Source organism: Phalacrocorax aristotelis, chromosome 6, assembly GCF_949628215.1.
Source record: "Phalacrocorax aristotelis chromosome 6, bGulAri2.1, whole genome shotgun sequence".
Lineage (NCBI taxonomy): Eukaryota > Metazoa > Chordata > Aves > Suliformes > Phalacrocoracidae > Phalacrocorax > Phalacrocorax aristotelis.
The window spans coordinates 3,408,069-3,430,017 of record NC_134281.1 but is presented as its reverse complement, the minus strand read 5'-3'; the positions used below and the strand labels follow the sequence as shown (position 1 = coordinate 3,430,017).

The 21,949-nt window shown below is 47.2% G+C and overlaps 1 protein-coding gene across 3 annotated transcripts in view; it reads left to right on the top strand.

The window, feature by feature from the left end:
* The first annotated feature begins 1,619 nt into the window (after nucleotides 1–1,619).
* Nucleotides 1,620–21,949, top strand: part of LOC142058457 (contactin-4) — a 353,801-nt gene continuing 333,471 nt past the window's right edge. For all 3 annotated transcript variants that reach the window (XM_075095620.1, XM_075095621.1, XM_075095619.1), the window contains exon 1: nucleotides 1,620–1,705. The gene's annotated coding sequence lies outside the window, so the exon portion shown is untranslated. The remainder of the gene's footprint in view (nucleotides 1,706–21,949) is intronic.

Sequence of the window (21,949 nt, the reverse complement as noted above, 5' to 3'; positions counted from 1 at the left end):
GTTGGCATCAACGTTAAACCTTCGCTAGGGTTCAGGAAAGGCACCACCAGCCCCTCCTGCCCTCTCCACCAGCAGCGGGCTACGTTTTGGGCCATCCTCCATCATATGGAAGCCGAGCATTCCTAAGGCGCTGTGGACAGTGGTTCTTAGTGCCTGCTCAAGATTGGGCCAACTAAAGGTGCTCCGTTGCCTCCAGCCGCCGGCGAAGCCCCGGCGCGTTGCTTCGCTGCTCCCCGTAGGGCTGCCCAAACCCCTTGGATCCGCCCTGTGTGGGGCTGAGCTCAGGGTCCCGGCGTGCCTCCGGGACAGCCGCCCTCCCGAGCTGCTCGGGGCGATTCCCAACCGCCTTTTGGAGCCGGGAGCTGAGCTAATAGAGGTGCTGATAGATGGCAGGGAAACATCCGAGCGAAGGCACGTCGAGTGCGAACCTGTAAGCAGCAATAAACGCGAATCCAACCTGCACTAATGTTAATTGTCATTCAGTTTATATCGATGTGCAGTTTATTAAACCATAAAGCAAGGCAGCAAGCACAGAGAGCAACTCTAGAGATAATTAAACATAATAAGGGTTTCACTTAATCCCTCAAAACCCAGGGGAGGAACAGTTAAGACTGAATACCCTCTTTGCACTGAAAAGCATGTTTTGCGCAGCCGTTTAAGAGCACTTCCCGGTACAAGATTCCAGGACAGGGGGAAAGGTAAGTCCCGTCTTCACGTCTGAACACATCTTTTTTTTCTCCTTTTCTTTGTGCCTTTAGATCACTCTGCTTATTAAGCCTAAACTCTGACTCTCAAAGCAGATCGTGGCTCATAATTTGCATCGCGGTAGCAAGTAGAGACCCTCACGAGGGGACCCCGAGGAAGGTCCCAGCGCAGGCCGGCCGCTGGGCAGAGCGGTGGCGAGGAGGGCTGGGAAGGAGCGGGGATGGCACCTCGGCACGCTCTCCGCTCCGGCTTGTCTCGCCTCCCTGCACAAGACAACTCGTTTCTTGGACGAGGAGGGTCCGAAAGGGGATGAAAGGAGGGGGTGGACTAGTCGTGCGAAGGGCTGAGTGAGAGGCTGCCAGAGCAGGCGGATGGAGGATGGAGGCGGCTTTGGAAGAGTGAAAACAATTATGGCAAATCTGAGATTAATCCCGGAGGCCAGCGCGGAAGAGGAAAAATAAAATGCCTCGAGCTGATAATTTGGGACTCTCAGGTCTGTCGTTAGTGGGACCGGGACTGCCTGAGGATGGGAGAAAAGCGGGGAGCGGGAGCTAACGTGGCTCCGGCTCCGCGGGTGCGGATGGGTCACGCGTCTGCCGGCAAGAGCCAAACCGGGGCTGAAAGGCGAACAAAAAAGGCGTGTGGTGGGGGATATTTCGGGGCTGAGCCGCCGCAGTCACCCCCGCGGGGTGGCGGAGGGGGGTGGTGGTGCTGGACGCCTTGCGCTCCCGCTGCGCGCAGGCACCGCGCCCGCGCAGCGGGGCAGGAGAAGGGTTAAGGGCGGCCGCGCTGCCGCGGCTCCTCCGCCCGCCCCCCGCGCACGGCGCAGGTTTGGGAGGTGGGGTTTGCGCGGCGCCCGCCCGGCTCTCCCCGGCCGCTGCCGCTCAATGCTGCGGCCGCGGGCTGCTGCGGGAGCCGCGCATCTCGGGGCTGCCGCGCAGGGCGGGCGGAGGCGGCCTCCGCGCCCGCGGAGCCGAGCATGCCCCCCCGCGCCGCCCAGGTAAGCGCGGCTTTGCACCGAGAGGAGGGAGGCAGATTTGAAAAGCGAGGAAAAAAGAAAAACCACAAAATTAAAATGGGAATAAACGAGGAAAGCAGCGGCGGTGAGGGGGGATGGAGCGGGGCGCGGAGCGGTGCGGAGCGCGGGGTGCCCGCCCGGCGGCTCCCCGGGAACGGGGGGCGCGGGGGCCGAAGGAAGGGGGTGCGGAGCTCGGGGTGCGGTTCCCGCTGCCGCCGGGGGGTCCCCGCGATGCCGGCGGGGCTCCGCGGCCGCTCGGCGGGGTGCGGGGCCGGGCTGCCCCCCTCCCCGGCCGGGGTCTGGGCGGCGGTGGGGAGTGCGGGGATGGGGCTCCGCGCCTGTGCCTGCGCTGGCGGAGGGATGCTCCCTCCCGAGCCGGCAGAAATGCATGCATAACTTTTTGCTTGATCCAGCCAACGTCCCTTGCTCGAGTTTTAGCTTCTTTTGCTTTCCCCAGGCTGGTGTTGCCTCCGAGCCGTGAGCAACATAATGCAGCATGTTGTTTTATTTATCCCAGACAGGAATGACTTGCTCTCTAAACTACAAATTAAACGATGCTGCTTGCATAACAAGTGGAAATAGTTTGTATCTTACATACTAATTATCCATCACCTTTTAGACTAAGGAAAAGCGGGTTTGTTTTTTTTCTTTTTTTTTCTTTTCTTTTTTTTTTTTTTTGCAAGGAGGGTTCAGTAAAGCAGTCTGATGTCTTGCAGCAACGTATTCATTTTCCCTTGCTGGATTAATGTGGGCAAAGGATTACGAGCCAGCATGTTGATTAGGCACCCCGAGGTGCAGGGAAGGAGGGGAACCTTTGGCTACGGAGGGAAGTCAGTTTTTGTGTTTGTGCATGCACATCCTCCCGCTTACACGCTTCGGTTCAGGACCTGCATCCTAGCAGCTGAATCATTTAGATGAGAGCAGAGACTGGTGGAAGCCTCTTATTCAAATGGCCAGACTGCTCTGGAGGATCCTTCCTGACACAGCGTCCATCGCGCCCCCTCCCAGCGTGGCGTCGACGGCCACCCACCAGCCGCCGTGGGGCCAGGGATGCCGCGGCCTGTGGTGTGTCCCAGCGGCATCGCGGCTCTCGGAGCCCCTTCCCTCGTGTCTCTTGCTCCCTGCCAGCAGCCCCATCCCAGGCGCGCAGGCAGGACGCTCCAGCCCAGGCTCCCGCACGCCGGGGCTCCCCACGCTGCTGTCGCGGGGCACGATGGCTGCTGCCGGGCGTGGGAAGCAGGGTGATGGGGCCCTGTGCTGGGGGCCAGCCTGGTGGGTCTTCCAGAAGCCTTTCCTGCCGCTTTCCTGGCCAGGACACTTAATTTTCTTCTTTTCTGGACCTGAGGAGCTTGCATTTTTACCCTGTGTTTGTAAGTCCCTGAAAACTGCTTAAATGGCTCTTGAATAATCCTTCAAAGTCACCTCCCCTCTTTAATCTAATACCAAGAGGACTTACTTTACATGGCTAATCCTTCTTTTACTTGCTGCACAGCCTCATTTAGGGGTGTGCACACTGCTAATTTTCCCAAAGCCGCCTGCTTTAGACAATGGCTTCCACTGGCGTGCAGCAACCTCTCCCTCCTGTGCTGAACTCTGGGCAGAGCTAAATACAGCTGACAAGGTTTTGCTCGGTTGCAGGAGGTGTTTCAGCAGATCCCATCAAGTGAAGTAACCCTTTGCAGGAAGCCACGCCAACACCCTCCTTTTGTGTGTTTTTGGGTTTGTTTTGTTTTTTTTTTTTTTTTGTAAATACCGACTATTCTGAGTCTCCTGCCCCATGTGCTGTGGGTTAGCCAGAGCCGGTGGTGAGGGCTGGAGTAAGGCAGGGTATGCCTGCAGGTAGTTGGAGTTGAATGATCCTGGCAAAACTCTGTCGACTTGGCAATTTTCCCGTCCCTATCTTCTGCAGTGGAGTTGAGCTCTCTTCTAGCCCATCTAGCGTTCCCCGAATTTTAAGCTTGTGCTGCTCTACATGATGATAAAATAGATGTTTTGAATGTGAGTGGCAGCAGAAGAAAAGCTTTCCTTTGCAAGAAGCCTCACTTCTCCCTTAGCGTGTAAACAGTAAACACCATGCAACGATAGTGCCTCATTTTATATGCCTTAACGGTGGTGTGCGGAGCTCCTTAGCCCCTTGCCCCAGGTCACCGTGGACTTCTGATGAGGGGCAAGGGTCTGTCCTCTTCTCTGGGCCGTGGGGACACCTTCGGCAGTGGTGTGGCACAAGCCCTCACGGATGGGTGGGCTCTGAGACCACAGCCATCCTTCCCCGGGGTGGCCTCGGTTCTATTTCCAGTGTTAATCCCCCCGTTGCTTGTTTCCCCAGTGCTGATTTTTAACTGTCAGCTGAGAAGTGTTTATTCTAGAGGGAAAAATAACAGCACTGCAAGGCAGCAAGCAACTGGTGAGAGAGCCCACCTTGGTTCCCAAAGTAGCACCTCCTCATGCATGAAAGTGTTGATATCCAGGTCTTTATGGTTATTGGGATTAACATTTATTTGATTTAAAATACACTCCTGTGTTACCCCATCAGGGACGACTAAGAAAAGAGGTGTAGTAGTTAAGGTCCTGTGCAATTTCTACCACAGATGCAAAACTTCTGAATAATTTCGTAGATATTCTGGTGCAAAGTAACTTTTTTTCCCCTCGGTTTGGGGAGTTGGCTTTGTCTGGCAGTTCTGTGTAGTTAGCTTGATTAAGGGAAAAATAGAAATCAGAGGTGAAGAAGACAAGGCAGAGCTGCAGGAAAGACGTTAACCACAAGAGAGCTGGATCATTGCCTTTTTATTGTCTCTCATGGTCTTTCTGAATTTTATTTGGGTGAAGCACGATGGAGGTATCGGCTGCCCGCGGCTGGTCTCCGTCGGGGGCACGGGTGGGCACAGCCCCGGCGCCGCACAGGCAGCTCCCGGGATGCAGGCGGTGTGGGAGAAGATGCTATTGCTTAAAAAATACTCTGCTGCCTTTGAAAGTTCATAAATCATCACAGGTCTATTTTTAGCCTTGTTAGATTAGAGCAAGTCTGGGGTTTTCTTCCCGCGCCTCCCCTCTCTGGCCTAAAATGACCCGATAATGTCCCTGTGAAAGCTGTTTACACGCTCCTTTTGGTTTTGCTGGTGGCCTGTTGTTCAGCCCCATTGTTATACAGAGGCTGGGGCTCAATTTGAAGAGGGTTTGCTGCAACAGTTGGGAATTTTTCCTTCACATGCAGAAACTGCAAGTCTGCTGCTTGGTGGGTGAGTGATGTGCAGCCCCTGACGGGAAGGTAATCACAAACAGAGAAAAGTAACATGAATCACACGAAATCCACAAATGTCAGCTCCGAAGCTCTAATCTAGGCGTGCTGCCAGGATTTAAACTTGCACACATCTTTACTGTTATCTGCTACAGTGGTTACTCAAATATAAATATGAATATCATGACAGTAGTGATTCATTCCTTTTATTATTAGCAAAGCAAATATATAATGATGACATCCAACTGATTTGCTGTTTCATGCTAGTACACAACTATTCCCTGTCCCCTACCATCATCCACCGAAGAAGGCGATATTAAAACAAAAACTCTTGTGTCAAATCTGCTTGCAATCTTCGCATAAATGAGGTTCACATTTCGTTATGAATCAAGACAACAGTGTTTTCTACACTATACAGTGCTTTCCAGTGCTGTGTGTGTTGTACCTGGGAAATAACTTCATTCTGTGCTTTTTCCCTAGATACAAGCAGTCACTTTCTATCTTAATCTGCAGGATAAAAATCTGTTTCAGCATGACACCAAGAAAAAAAGAATTGTTGAGGGTTTTTTTTTTTTTTTTCTTTTTTTTAATTGCCGGGTTAAATCACTGAAAGTCAAGCCAAACCCTCAGGACTAACAGGGTCCAAGTATTTTGCAAACAGCTAAGCTAGTGACTTTGTTGTGGGCGTGATTCAAATGTAGGAAGCCAGAGCACAAGGAGCAAGTTTTGACTCTTCCATGTAGATTGGATTTCTGGTGAGGTACCCCGTTACAGCATAGGTGTATCAGCATGTGGACTTCAGTAAGGTAAGTGATACACTTACTGAATTATTCCATGTCTTGGGGACCCAAAAGAGTAATGTACAACCATTACATGTTTAAAATCACCTTTACAGGGATTATTTAAAAAAAAAAACAAACGTTTTAAGCAGCTCAAGGTTTCAAAACAGGGCTCTACAACAGTTGCTTCTTCTATTAAACCTTCCATAAGATGCCAGTTGATCAGCAGCTGATGTTCTGCTACTTGAAGATTTGCTGGAGATGTCTCAGATATGGCCAAACATCTTTATTAATTAATAAAATTTTTGATATATGCAGTACCAGGCTCTCCTATGCATTATACAAAAGTTTAAAAGGAAAGTACCATGATGGTGCTTCACCACCTTTCCTCCTCTCTGTTTTGCCAGAGGCTTTGAGCCAGGCTTCAGTGAGACCCAGTGGACACAGTCATTATTAACCATCTCACATGGGCTTCCCCCACTCTTGTTTGCAGAGCAAAATGCAGTTGAAAGACCATGTGTTAAGCTAGGCATTCTCCAGAATTTTTTAACCCAGGAGGGCAATATGACAGCACCCCCTGCCGTGGCCGTTCGCCTTCCTTTGCAATCCTTGCTCACAAGTAGCACAGTCCAAAGTTTAGTGCCCTTCAGCCCTCCCTCAGTTTCCCTGCACCTCCCACCGTCCTTCTCGGGAGTAGTTTAATTTCCAGGCTGGCCACCACTTGCATCTCCTGGGATCTCCTGAATTAACATACTTCTGGGGTGACTGGAGTGCTGGGGAGAGCGTGGGGGACTGCACCCAGCCAAGGGGACCTGGCCAGAGCTGCTGAGACTCGATGCCATAGAGGGTTATGTAGGAGACAGATGAGGTCTTGGACCAAAGATGTTTTTATTGGAAGAGTTTCCAACAGCTGTTGGCACTTGGTAGCCGTTCATGAGACAAGTTAGTCCTGAGCTGCTTCTAAGACCAGGCTGTTTTACTCTTCTGCAAGTTGTATCAGTATAAGATCTCTATTGGCCTCAGACAAAATCTGTGTTTATAATTTATTTATATAAATACTTAGCCAATGAAGAGGTGTGGTACTTAAACCCAATCTAGATAAGGTTTAGCAGGTCATTTTAGTCAATTAGAAGACTAAGAAAGGGAACAAATGGCATGCTTGGTGTTTGTAATGCAAAATCCTGTGTTACAAATGGTAATTTAATCTGAATAGTACTGAATAGCAATAACCTACCAGTGTTTTTTTAACCGAACTGTAAGTGCATGGTTTATTAAACTCTTCTTATGCAGATAATGGGGTATTATTTGGGAAGACCTACAACCAACATCATACTCAGACAATTAAACACATTTCCATCTCTACGCTTCCAGTAATAGGAGTGTGAAAACCCAACTATCCATCTGTGGAAGTCCACAGGATTGCTGAGCTGCTTGCCCTGCTCCCTGGCTGTAACTTAATGGTTCTAATATCCCATTTTTACCTCTTTCTTTTTCACATCTCCTCTGGGTTTAGCCCCTCCTTCTTCCATGTCTGTCTTTTGACTGAGCCGTGGTCTGTCCTTCTGTCCCTTCAGGTGGTCACATCCCACTCACTGCCTATGAGCTACTGGCTGACCTTAAAGGTTGGAGAAATGCCATAAGCTCTCCAGGTTGCTGTCAGCCAGGTTCCCCTTCCTTGGACTGATAGTTTTAGGCTCCTATCTGAGCCAGATTCTTCTGTTAACTTAGCTGTAGGTTTGTACTAGGTTTGAGTCAATAAATTTTTATAGGATGGTGTTGTGTATTAGCAAAGAGCACGTATTGGTGAGTCAATGGCAAAATAAACACGCCGGCTAACTGCCGTGGTGCTGAGCTGCTGTCGGGGGGATCTCAGCCCACCCATGGAAACCTTGGTTTCTGACACCATCAAGGTGTGAACTGTTTGCTGGGCTGATAACGCTTGATCTTCTCCCCTTGGACCTTTAGTGGGAACCCCACATTTTATGTGTGAGAAACCTGTGGTTTCTGGTGGGCTACCTTCGGTGTAAAGATAGATTTAATGTGATTTTTTCTTTTCCCATGGTACTATTTGATAACACCGTACCTCGTGTTAATGCCGTGACCCACGAGGGGTGTTTGAAAGGCGTGTTCAGCGCTGAGCCGCCTCCTGCGTAGGGCACTGAATAGCTTTCATCAAATAAGACTCTTTTTTTTTTTTTTTTTAATTGCTACTACCCTGCTCTTGTGAAATGGAGGCAAAAGCTCTGTGTCCTCTTGTCATGAACGAATGGATGAATCTTCTTGGCCTTTGTCTCCCAGTCTTTTTTAAAAAAAAAAAACAACAAACCAAACTTCTGAACAGCACTCAACTCCTATCTTTTTAAAAAGAGTTACTTAGCGTAAGGGCAGAACATTTGCCTAAGAGGGTTTTAGTCCAAGAATGACTTTTCATATTTAATTGATCTGTATTGTTCAATTAGGGAGATGTATAATGCCCTCTGTTGTGCATGTATAGCTGGAAGTAGAAATGAATGAAATATGAAGTACAGCAGAAGAGTAATTTCAAACAGAATCAGCTCTTAGCGATGTACAAAACAGGATTTCAGTCCAGGCCTTGATATGCGTGAGTAAATAGGAATTGTGTAAATACATCAGATTGTTAACTTCGACATGCAAGTTATTTTGAATTATAATATTTGTTCTTATTCTGGCCCGAATTCAGTAACCTTTTTGTTCCAAATCGTATTTACAAACATTGCCAACTCCTGAATAAATGCTCAAACGTATTTCAGTGTTATGCTTTTCTGCAAACAGCTTGTTTGGGCTTCAAAGCCCCGCCGTGGTTTCCCAAATACAGGTGAGCCGCTGGGCGCCGGGGAGCTGGGCAGAGCACGCAGCGCCGTGGCAGGCACAGACACGAGTGACACCGATCCCACAGGGTGGCAGCACTCAAACCCGCGTCACCCGCACGGCACCCAGCCGCTCCAGCAACTTCAGCCTCGGGCTGGTGGCTGCGCACCCCGGCGCGCATCCCTCCCCGTCTGCAAGGGCACGCAGCCAGGGAGCACCCCGAGCCGGCCCCGGGGCCCTGGGAGCGCGACCCTCTGCGCTGGGCTGGGAAAGAGCCAGTGCCAGTTTGCAGGCTTTTAGGTGCATGTTGAAGTTTATGCCTATGACCCTAATCAGAATTTCTACCGTATGATTTTCTCAGGATTCCTAATTCTGGGGAATCTGTAGAAAAATAATGCATCATTTTTCTCCCTGACACATTTCTTTCATTGGTGTCATGATTCTCTTTTGACCCACGAAGCCATTCTGCTTCTCAGTTTACCCCTCATTTTTCCCCACTGTTTTTATCCTTCCTGTTATCCATCTTCACTTACACAGCCTGATGCAGCAGGTCCTCTTACATTTTGGCTGACAGGTAAGGTTTTTGTGTGGCTTGCTCAGCATCACCCTCTCTCTGCTCCTCCCTAGCTCCTTTGGTTTCAACACAAGATGATCAAGAGAACAGGAGGATGGATCCAGCGCAGTCAGACTTCCTGATAGAAAGTGCCAATTATTCATGAAGAATGATTTTAAGCTCTGTGGAAATCAGTGCCCAGTGAGCGCAGTTTGTGCAGGGAAGCTGTCCTGAAAGGTGCATGGTATAAGGGGTGTTTTGTCCTTGTACGCTTCTCCGACTGGATGACTAGCAGGAAGGTTTTCTGGGGATGTACGCGTGTCTGTTAAGGCTAGATCAGTGTTAGTCTGGCTCAGAAATCCACATGGTGGAAGAGGTCTGCTGGCTGCTTTGCCAGCTCCATTTTCTGTGGGCATCGAGCAGGCATCTCTTGGTGGGCAGGAATAGGGTCTGAGAGCAGGAAAGATGGTCAGGGCAGATGGGAGGAACTGAGCAGCCTCCCTCTCTGATCTCTGCTGCAATATTTTCATACTGTTTGCCAACACGTCCTACAATGAATATTAAATGAATATATCACAGACTGGTAGGGGTTGGAAGGACCCTCTGGAGCTCACCCCGTCCCACCCCCTGCGTGAGCAGGCACCCCCAGAGCAGGTGCACAGGGCCGCGTCCAGGCGGGGGGTGAATGTCTCCAGGGAAGGGACCCCACAGCCTCTCTGGGCAGCCTGTGCCCCTGCTCTGGCACCCGCACAGGGAAGGGGTTTCTCCTCATGTTCAGGGGGAGCTTCCCGTGTTCCAGCTTGTGCCCGTGGCCCCTTGGCCTGGCGTTGGGCACCACTGAAAAGAGCCCGGCCCCATCCCCCTGACACCCACCCTTCAGGTATTTATAGGCATTGATGAGATCCCCCCTCAGCCTTCTCTTCTCCAGGCTGAACAAACCCAGGTCTCTCAGCCTTTCCTCACAAGGGAGATGCTCCAGCCCCTGATCATCTCAGTAGCTCACTGCTGGACTCTCTCCAGTAGATCCCTGTCTTTCTTGAACTGGGGGGCCCAGAACTGGCCGCAGCCCCCCAGATGTGGCCGCACAGGGGCAGAGCAGAGGGGAGGAGAACCTCCCTCGCCCTGCTGCCCACACTCCTTTCCATGCCCCCCAGGGCACCGCTGGCCCCCTTGGCCCCAAGGGCCCGGTGCTGGCTCAGGGTCACCTCGCTGCCCCCCAGCACCCCCAGGGCCTCTCAGCAGAGCCGCTCTCCAGCGGGTCCCCCCCAGCCTGTGCTGGTGCGGGGGGCTGTTCCTCCCCAGGGGCAGGACCCTGCACTGGCTCTTGCTGAATTCCCTGAGGCTCCCCTGGGCCCAGCTCTCCAGCCTGCCCAGCTCTCGCCGAATGCCAGCACAGCCTTCGGGTGTGTCGCACGTTGGTTTATCAGGGAGGCAGAGGTGGGAGAAGCGGATGTGGCGCGATGCTTAGGGTAAGGCTGGGTCTCTCCTAGGGAGCACTAGTAATGCGCTGGTTTGAGTGAAAAAATTACTCGGGTGAATTCGGTGTTTGATGGGTCTCCTAATGGCGTATGTACGGAAAAAGCACTGGTCAAATACATCTGAGAATGAAGAGCGCACAACATGGATTGACTCAATATTTTCTGTAGTCAAGTGGAAAAAAAGGAAGCCTAGTGTGAGAAAGCTGGAAAGGTCAAACTAATTTGTACTTGTGTGATAATGGGTAATACATCTATTGTTTATGGAGCTTGCAGAGTCTCTCTGGTGTTAACCACTATGATGTGTCTGATGGTGATTTTGAGAAATTAAAAACGAAGTAGCAATTGTTCCGCCCGCTTCACGCCTTACCCTGTTTTGGTTTAGGATTCCTTTGAAAAGTTACGTACTCTGTACAAATTAGTTGAGATGAAATGTATTCAGTCCTCTGGACTTCAGTAGGCTGTGGCTGAAGGAAGGAGGTATTTTATAAACAAAAAGGATTAATAGTGAGGTTGATAAGAAGAAGACTGAAAACCTGCCTGTGTCTTGCTGCTTAAGGATTCTGACCGTGTACCCTGTTTGTTTATTTTGCTGCAGTCTTTTCTGTTTATTTACTAGGGTAAGTGGAAAATTTATATGCATGTACAGCTACTGCTATTAAAATAGGAATAACTGGTGAGCTCCCAATGCCCCGAACTGCCTTCTGCGGATTTGCAGCTTCTATGAGTAGCCTCTGAAAGTTGTGTGAATTTTCCTGGGATCCTGGTTTCTTTCCCAGGAGCAGCAATGGTACCAAGCTGCATATTTTTCCATTAAACAATAGGGGACTATGTTGGGAGTCCCTCCTGCCTCGTGTACAGCAAAAAGTGTAGGCTCCAGAGGAATTAATTTGCTAGGCTTATCACCGAGACATTTAATATCTAGAATGATTTAGTATATCAAATTCTAGAGTTTTGGGCTGAGTGTAGCTGCATTCGTCATCGTTGCAGAACCTTGACAGTGAACAAAAGGTGCTGCAGGGAACCATAACTCACACAGCAAATTAATGGGTTCCCAGCTTTGCTTGCTCAGCTAAATGGAAGCTGGGAATGGTGTGGTCTCAGCAGCCGAGGGCTTTCTGCAACAAGTGTGCAGGTTGGGAGTTTGCATGTCCTTCATCCCTGGAGCGGATATTACAAGCGTAGCCCTCCTGCCAACTGGCTGCGACTGGCGTTTTGCACTCTTGAAGGTACTATGAATAACTTGAGAGGGGGAACCGCCCCCAAAAAACAACTTATTAGCTGTTATGGGAGCATGGTGCAATTGTTTCGACAGAAATTTGGTCTTAGTGGGTGTCCATCGGAAAAGAGGATTTGACTGCAAAGGTTTCATACGCTCTAAATTTTATCATGTCACACTGTGACAGAAACCTTTAAAGCTATGAGCACAGTATGTCCAGTAACGCTCACAGGCCGCATACCACCATTGATAATTTTTGCCACTGGAGAGGTATGTGCATTGCAAGGAAATATTTGATCACCTTCAGGTGAAGGGTTTAGAATCATAGAATCATTAAGGTTGGAAGAGACTTCTCCTAGTCCGGTCTAGGCTGATGGAGAGCTTTGTCCATAGACTGTTTGGATTCCCATGCAGGCTGTTTTAAACCAGATATCTCTTGAGGATCCTTAGCAAAAGTCATGTTTTAGACTATTGGCCATAGGAGGGCTGCAGCCCCACATCTTCCTGGCCCTGATTTTGCTCCTAACATTTTTTCTGATTCTGCCGCCCTTATCAGTAGATGAACCCAGTTCCTGGAAAGGTTCCTCTCCTCTTTGAGTTGCTAAATCCCTGGGCGTGCTGAAAGGCAGGGGATAGCCGAGAAATACGGGATGAGGAGAGATGATGCTCTAAACTGTCCGTTTAGTTGGTGGAGTACTTTTAGGCAGGGTGGGGTCAGCCTGTTTGCAATGATCAGCAGTTCCTGAAACTTGGATGTGATCTGGAGTTGGTGAGCACTTCATGGCGGAGAGCTGACTGTGCGCTGCGTAATTGGCTCAATCACCCTCAAGGGCTTAGACGTTAAACGTGCAGCGATGCCTGAGAAAGCAAATAGGTGGAGGGGATGGACGGTGGTGCGGAGTGGTTTGAAACTGCAGCTGAGTTGCACCAAGAGGGCTTCAGAAAATGTGCAGAATTGGGTAGCTGCTAAATACTGGCACTGGACGGTTTTGGCCACGTCAGGCAGTTTTGTGAGCTCTGAACTTGCACTTCTGAAGTTCAGCGAGAGTCTGCGTTGGTTGGCAGATCAGTTGGCTGTCCAGAGCACCCTTGCAGCATACTGAGCAATTCTCTAGACCCACATTTGCTCCTTGGGGGGGAAAAAACCCACCAGAAACCAGGTCACCTGCTCTTACCACAGGATTATGTATGAGCTGGCGATGCCCTTCTCCAGTAAAAAAACCATGACTAATATGGTCTTTTAAAAAGCAAAGTGCACTCTGGAAGATGCACGTTTGAAACTGTCTGATTTAAGGCACTGAAATGTTTGTGTCCCGACATGTTCTGAGTATGTTGGGATCATGTCATTGCACAGAGCTGTGCTGATGACACGGATCAAGGGGGTTTGGTTGCTGCTCCTCTGTTACCTTCAGTTTGGGGTGGGTTGGTTTGTTGGTGAGGGGTGTAGGGTTTGGGGTTTTTTTTGGTTTGGTTTCAATCTTGATTAATTCCTTTAAAGAACAAGTTTCAAGGTCAGTCAGTGTTTTTTTCCAGTGTAAGTAGAAAGTCCGGCTGTACCGCATGATTGTACTCTCTCATCTGCTTTTCAACTTCAATCTTCTGGACCACTGAAGTTAGGAACTTGACAGCATGTGGCAAAAGATGCCAATAATCTCTCAGTAATACCTTCTTCTGGTTTGTTCAACCCCGTGTAAGTGGGAGCTTGCAATGGAGCTGAACAGCACACCGTTGGCCAACCTCGGGTGGTATGAAGAGTCCTTACAGTAGATTAAGTGATACATCACAGCTCCTGTGCAAACACTGTACGGAGGAGCCCACTCTGCAATAGCTAGCATGAATGGACAGAAGTGCAATGTTTGTATTGTTGTTTATTTAATTACTTTAGGTTTGCTTCTCTGCGTCGCTTGCATGCACAGCCGTGCCTCCGAGGCTCTGCCTCCTCCTCCTGAGCAGTCTGTGCTGAGCAGGAGCGAAGGAGATGGCAGGTGTTGAAAGAAACCAGGACACCTGCAGGCTTTGTCGCCTCTTTGCTTTGGGAGAGGAAAGGCATGGGAGTTAAAGAAGAGACGGAAAAAGGGTGAAGAGCGTGGGGCATGGCAAGAAAAATTCAAAGGGCCAGGAAAAAAATTCCTGCTTTCAATTCTTTTCTCCTCTACTCATACTCTTCTGTCCTTTTCTGCTTTGGTGGCTCCATTCACATGGTGGCTCATGCAATGTCACTCATGCAATTAGCAGTAAGACCGACGTCCCATAGAAGACTGAGATGTGGATGCTCGTCCTCTGTCAGCACAATCCAAGGAAGACTTGCCAAAAAACCTGTTTCTGGTGGATCTGCTGCCAAAGAAGCTCTCTTCCTTCCTTCCGAAGAGGGACTGACAACGGTTAGCTGGACCGTTGCGTTCCTCCTCCTTCCGGGAGCTCCCTCCTGGCTGCCGAGGGGGAGCAGGGTGAAAAGGTCGCCCTTTCTGCCCGAAGAAGACAACTAGTGCAGGTGTTTCTGTTTTGGTCTGGGAGGAAGATCCTTCAAATCCTCTTTTAAAAGCATTTAACCTGGCAGCGGAGTGGTCTCTGAACCCAAACCAGCCCCGGGACCAAACCCTCAGCTGTTAGGCTGCTGACTTTTTCCTTTATTTTAACATGCCAGGAAGTTCTGAGATTTGTGGTTTAAGTATATAGTTTTGTGGATCAGCTAATGCTTCCAGTCATTCCTGTTGTATTCAGAGACAGCAAGATAGCCTGCTTGCTCACAGCACATGCTGTATCTCAAACCCATTTTATTATTATGATTATTATTGTATTTTAGAACCATTACCTAAAATATGGAATCACTGCCCCTAGAAAAGTGGATTATCCTTTCCTGGATAGCTAATTTTATTTCACTCAAGAAAATTTGATTCATATTTCTGAAACATTGCCACTAAACAGCTTTCTAAGCAGAGTTGCAGTGCAAGACCAAATTAGATTCGTTTAGGGAGAAGGGAAATAGTGTTGTTGCAAGTGTCCAAAGGGGTTGAAATGAAAATAATCTTATAGATCAAACTTAAATTGAGTTCAGATATTACGGAGATAACACAGTTCTATACCTGGAAAATCCCATCTGTCAAAAATAAACTTCAGGGTCACGTTTTAAAATGGTACTTGTAGTTCTGGATCATCTAGCTTCTATCTCTGGCAGACCTGGGATGTCAGCCCCGCGTATTACCGTGGCACAGATCTTGCAGAGTAGTTTGGTCTGTGTCAGTTCTGCTCAATTAAAAAAAAAAAAAAAGGTGGGGGCATGCTCTTCAAGGATTTATGAACTCCTTCACAAATTGTGCCAGTCCGAAATGGCAGATACTGTCTGTCTCGGTGACTTTTGAGTAAGACTCTGAAAATTTAGGCCAGACTATTGCTAAGCCCGATGTCTCCAGGAGAAAATACCTTGTGAAGTTCTGCAGTTTGACATAGAAGCAGTTTGTGTCAAACTTGAGAACTTACTTGACCCTTATTACTGTCATCTCTGAATGGACTTAAAATTCCAAGTCTTTAATTATCCTTGTGGAAGTCTCCTGAGCTGGTCGTGTGCTTTTTTATTAGCAATGAGAAACTGAGATGCTCATGCCGAGATGGTCAAAGATACAGAGATATTTAGGCACTTTGGTTTCTAGTGAGCTCTACCCAAATTCTTTCAATCTGAGGGTACTGAACTATTAAAAATAATAAGCTTATGGCAGAGGAGAAATTTCAACACTGACTTCTTAACCCCCATGCACTACATCATAACTCTGTCTTATGCTTAAAATGGGTTTAATTATTTTTGCACCTGTGTTTTTGCTTTGGATCAGTCCTTCCCAACTGCATGGGATTCAGGGTGCCTCTGAATACTTGCTTTAAAACTACCAGTACCTGGGACTGAAAGTATATCTTTGAAAATGTAATCAAAAATGATCTAGCTGTCTAAAACATTATGGGTAGACCTAAGCATTCGCACAGAAATACTTGACAATATCTATACTAACGTAATGTCATTCATTAGTATTGTGTAAAGTATAAAATATCATGCAATATTTAAATCCAGCTGCAGTGAATCCTCTAGAACTGTACTGACAGTGTCTAAATTTAGTAACTAATTAATTCCATGGAACAGAAGAATGAATTTCTCCATTGCCATCCACTTCTTGTAAGGACAAAGATCATGTGTATTACCTACACTTCTATTTTTATATAATGCGGTATATTTTTATATCTATTAACTCTATACCTGTGTTTTCAGAATTTCTACATCTGTATTTCAGCACCTCCACTGAAAAGGACCCGGGGGCTGCAGGCTGAACACAAGCCGGTGCTGAGGCTCAGCCGCCCTCGGGTCTGGCCCGTGGCCGTGAGGTTGGGGGGGTCCGTCACCCCTCCCTTGGCACTCGTTAGTCCACACCTAGACGCCGCTGTCTGGCTCTGCCCCCGCTGCGGGGTGGTTGCTGATGGAGGTGGCTGAGCTCAGGGGCCGGCGGGGTGGCGAGGACCATGCCCTGAGCAGCCGGGTCTGGACTCGCCTGCTCAGAGCATCCTTTGTCCACGACCACAATGACTCTTTTCGCTGAAAAAAACCAATTCATGCATTTTCTTTTCCAGCCGCTTCACTGACTGAGCCTCTGGCTGGGGAAGGCTCCAGCTTTAAGACTGTGATGAAATTAAGCGTGTACCCAAGCCTGTACAGGATCAGGGCCAAACACTTTAAATAATTGATGGACTGCTTTATTTCTTTAGCCTTTCTAAAGTAAACTGAGTTTCAGATGAACATGAGCTGACTTAGATGTTTAGCTGGGAAAAAAAGGCCCTTTGAATTGCACTGATTTCCCGTAGGAATAACTTGGGACCAGAAAAAATAACTTCTTCAGCTTCATCCTTCTTCCCCTCTCTGCAGCCAAACACCTTTTTGGTTTTTTTTGTTTTTTTCCTGTTCAGGCTTTTTGGATTCGTTTGTAGGAAAAAAAGAATCCTTTAAAATTAAACATATAATCTGAAAAAGGGAGGGGAGGAAAGTTCTCATTAGTATTTGTGAACTAATTTGCCCAGCTCTCCCAAGGGCATTTTGGTTTTGTAGGGTATACATCTGTGTCATTTTTGTAAATGTTTATAACTTAATAATACAACTAGAATAGATGCATTTCCCGTAACACCTGCCAGTGTGCGAGAGAAAACGCAAGAGTGAAAGAATTCAAAGTTACTGATGCAAATATTATGTAGGTTGAGAAGAAAAGGTGAACGAAGGCCAAAAAAAGTAAATAGCAGAAGGAGAAGCCAATAATGAGCATCCATGTTTTGATTGCTAAATGGTGCTGTGGTCTTGTAGACTAGTTTGTCGGAAGGATGTCATTTGTGCAGGCAGGATATGGAAGAAAGTAGAATTGGTTTGTTGAAAAATAAGCAGGAAATGTCTGTCCATTTTGGATGGCTCCTCATATTCCACTCTTGCAAATGGCTAAATATATTAGCTGAAAATAGAAGTGTGGCAGAAATAGCAGAGTTACGCTGGGCTTCAGGGGGAGGAAGCTGCGTTAGAATAAAGGCTGTGGAGTAGTCCAGAGAAGCGTTGCTTTTTGGAAACTTCCCTTCGAGCAACTTTTTTCTGCTCTGGAAGATGTCAATGGAATAGGACACTCCTGAGAATTAATTTATAAGACTGTTTATTTTTACTAATGATACAACATACCAACTCATTACAAATTCTAACAGCTACGTTGGACAAAGCGGTCCACGGCAGAAAATATGCTTTGATCCAAAACGCCTTTTATTTTTTTCTTCTCTTTTTAATAATCCTTTTACTCTTTGGATGACATTACATGTCTAAACACTTCTTATCATTTCCTGAATCTGAACACGTTTAGAAATTGTAAAACTGCCTTTGGGTGACTTTGGTGGCGTTAGGAAGGGAGTAAAGTGATGGTGTGTTGGTAGCATGAGTGGGCTGGACTCCGGGAGAGCATTTCCAGCCCTCGGATGTGATGGTATGTTGGCACAGACACCCGTTATCATTGGTCACGGTTCAGTTTCATAGTGTCTTAAATACCTTCCACATGTTACCAACACTGCTAACAAACATAAAAGCACTGGAAAGTTGTTTTTTTTTTTTAAGACCAATATTTAGAGCTGAAAACGAATTTCTGCGGTTGTCAACCCATTCATTATCCTCTCCGTGAAGAAAAAGGAGATTCAGCCTTCTGCTGTGAAGGTTCCCCCGTCCGTTCATCTCCGCGGCCACTGTCACTCATCCCCTTCATTTCTGAACCTTATCATTTTGTATTCCAGATATCGGATTTGATCCATCCATCAGCTGTCAGTAACTTGTCAGAGACCCTGGACACTTCCAGATGTATTTTCTGCGCAGGGCCTGCCAGAAGAGAGGAATATTGTGCTGAGAGGGCTGGGCGAATCACAGACTTGGTCCATTTTTTGCCCTACTTCATCTTCAGATTAGTCTTTTTTACCGCTTGCCCCCAAAACAGAACCTGAGAATTTGTAATGGGTAAATTTCGATTTGTGAGGAGTTTGTGTGTTTATTGCTACGGATATACAAACACTCCTATTCCAAACTGCTTTGACAAAGCACATAAGAGAAGATTCTGCCCTTCGCTACATGAACGAAAAGGAGGGTAAAACTCTGCCCGTTGTGTTTCTTCAGCTGAACTTGATGATAATGCTTAGAGAGAGGTTTCCATGGTGAACACAGAAAAATCAAATTTGAAAACTCTTTTGTGTATTTGCTGCTATTGTTTTTAATGGTCACTTTTCTGCGCGTTTAGCAGCCGTTATCCACACCTTCTAGCTTGTGAAATCATTTACATATTTTAAATCAACATTAGCAGGGAAAAATCCATTATTTGCCCAGGGCTGCTTATGATTTTCTATTTCTTAATGTTGCAATGCTCAGGATATCCTCTGGTGGGATCTGTCAGAAAAGTCTCTTCTAGCATACGGCTTTGCTTATTTGATAACTTCGTGTATTGATTCCTTGCATCACCTGCTTCTCACTCACTTAGGTTACATTTCATTTCTGTTCCTTCTTCTATTGTAAAAGTACAAAATGAAAACCTAGTAGCAGTTACTTGCTTTATTCATTTCTTCTTCCCTGCTGGAGCCTCATGTAGTACATTTCTTGTCTGTTTACCAAGCACTTTTTCTCTATTTTTTTTTCTTGAGCAGAAAGAACCTGCCTTGGAAGCAGGAAACTTTTAGTACAGACTATTCAGAGCCATACCTGTAGCCTAACCAATGTGTCCAGGACGCGGGCGGATTTCCAGCATCACCTTCTGCACCTTTCCCTTACGAAGCAGCCCTGGCTGTGCCCTGGTCCTGCACGTGTCCCAGGAGCGTGACACGGGGACGCCCGTGCTTGGCCACGGCCGGGGAGCCCTTAGCCCTGGTACCCCAGCCCCGATCCCCAGGACTGCTCCGTACCTGAAGCACTGGCCGTGGGCCTGCCAGTACCCATCACTTCTCCGTTTGGCATCTCACCCGTCATTATTTTCATTCCCTTAGGAGAGAAAAATGTCACGGGGTCACCCTGAGAGCCCGTTACCGCTCCGTGCCTTTCTCCCGGTCATTTCTGCATCGGCCGTGGGAGGCTGCAGCCTGGGAGCGTGCTCCCGCCTGCCCCACTCGCTCCTGCCCGCTCTCGCTCGCTGGGAAGCGCCGCCTGCGCTTCATTCTCGCTGGAATCACGCCAGTCGTTGCTTTTTGCATTGTTTCATTTTAGTCGTATGCTCAAATCCTGCTCTTGTTCCATCTCAAGTAATTAATTAGCCCAATTTCCATTTTAAATTTAACTCGAGCTCACTAAAAATTTGCCAGCCCTGTCAAAGCGCTGATGTGTTTTACCAGCTCTTTGTTACGAAAGGCTTTCAGAATAATTCCCAGATAAAAGTCAGGTACAGCGAACAAAATGCTGAAAATAATCTCCAGTGGCCCTGAATATTTGGGTGTGTTGATGAATAATGGAGAGTGTGTTCTGGAGAAAAAAAGAGCATGCAAGATTATAACTCATTTTCCTTAAAACCCATTGCCAGGCTCTTGGTTTTGATCTTACGGCAGGAGATACTCAACACCTCACCACGCGGTGCAGTGTGTAGGTAAGGAGATAGTGTATAATGTGATTAAATACCTGAACTTCTGAACGACCTCAAGCGCTGTTGAGCTGGTGCCTTGGGGACGATGTTGCCCTCTTGAGTAGGCGCAGTTCACTGAAGATGAATTTGGAGCTTTTACCCACTATACATAGCAACTTTCTCTTGCTAAATAAGATAAAAAATGTAAAAAATGAGAAAGTAAGTTATATCTATTTGCAGCCTATGCGTATAATCTCAAGGTGGTGCCGTCTGCGCTCAAGCGGCCGTCGTGCCACGGCAGCGCGGGATCGCTGCCGCTCTCGTTAGGGGCCGTCCCTTCGCATGACTGTCACTGTTGTCTGGCAATATAAAACATCACCTTGTTAAATATTGCCTGTTTAATATACATTTCTGTGTGATTTGACAAATGGATTTCTTCAGTTTAATGCGGAAGAGAAGCTAAATGAGTTAGTAAATGTTAATGTGTCCATGTTCTTCCTAGATAACTAGTTGCCCTCGGGACACTATCAATAAGTGGCATTTATATGATATTATGAATGTGTTAATTATGTGTAGACAAAATAATGAGTAAGCAAAGGTCAAGGACAAATGCAATTTCCCCAGAAATACGCATCAAAGAGCTTCTAATATTTAGCTCATTACCATTATTGAATATTCACTGTAATTTAAATTATATGCATTCTTTTTTTCATTGCTTATACTTTTAGTGGAGGAGATACCGAGCAACTTCGAGGGCTGTGCAAATGTTTTGTAACAAAATTCAGCAAAACTTCAGCGGTAGCTGGACTGTATTCTCCACGTACATTGGTTAACTGCCAGGTGGAATTTGGGATTGATTTCTTGTTTGAGATGTAACCTTGTGATGGTTTTGTTGGTTTTTTTTTTCCTAAGTTTGAAATGAAGGAAATGAAAATGTGGCCATGCTGGCTGTTAAACTGCTGAACCTTGAAACGCAGTGCAAATCAAACGAAAATGCTCTGGGGACCATAAATACCCAACTTTGCCCTAGTTCATTGGGCTGTTCGTTATCAATGCACTTTTAAGAAGCGATGCTGTTAGCACGCTGGGGGTTTCAGCCTTCGCTTTTTACTAGCAAGCCATAAGTATAAACACCTCCTTGGCAGGGACCCTTCTGAAATCCAGTGGTTTTTGTGATATGAGGCAAGAGGAAAACCTGGCTGATCAATACAGCCATTAATTAGAAGGAAAGGTTCAGTCATGATTTTTACTTTTAAACTTTTACATATTGACATCTGGCAAACCAGTTAAGAAGTCAATAAGGATCTAAAAGTTACTGTATTGTTTGGTTGCTCACTGAGAAATAGCAATTAAGCCTTCTCTGTCTCCCAGGACCTCCTGTCACGGGTGTCTGGAAATATCTCGCTACCAAACAAGATGCTGTTCATATATGAAATATTCATATTATGACATCAAAACATGTTGCATATTATTTCAGTACGGGAGGCTGAAATTAGATTCGCATTTTATTTTGCTTATAAATGCCTGTCAGAGTTACTAAATCAGTTTGTCTTTGCTGTCTTGAAATAGTGTCAGTTTGAATTTCCTTCACGCTGCATATTGTTTTGGGCAAAGACACGTTACTTCTATATTCAGGATGGGGTGCCTCGTATTCTTTAAATAAAGGTGAAAAAGCCCAACGGTTAAGATTATTTTAAAAAACTTTGGGGGGGGGGAGGGGGGGCCGCATCTTGGACCCCTTTTAAAGTGACACAGAAGGTACCGAATGCATCGTGATCCTTGCTTCCCTCCTTGTGCAAGTGTCGTGCATGAGGTGCACCACGTATTATTTAACGGTTGTGGGGTACATAACAAGGCATTCTGGGGTCTGGCGCTGATGAAAGTAGCGATGAGCTTCGAGCACTGAATTCTGTGAGTTCCCCAGTACAGCTGAGGCAGGATCAGATGATTTCAGCGGTTGCAGCTGCCCTGCAGGTGTTAAGCTTAGGTTGGGGAGGCTTGGTCCATAGGGCACGAGCATCTGCATCCTTCAGACTGGGTCAGTGGGTCCGAGAG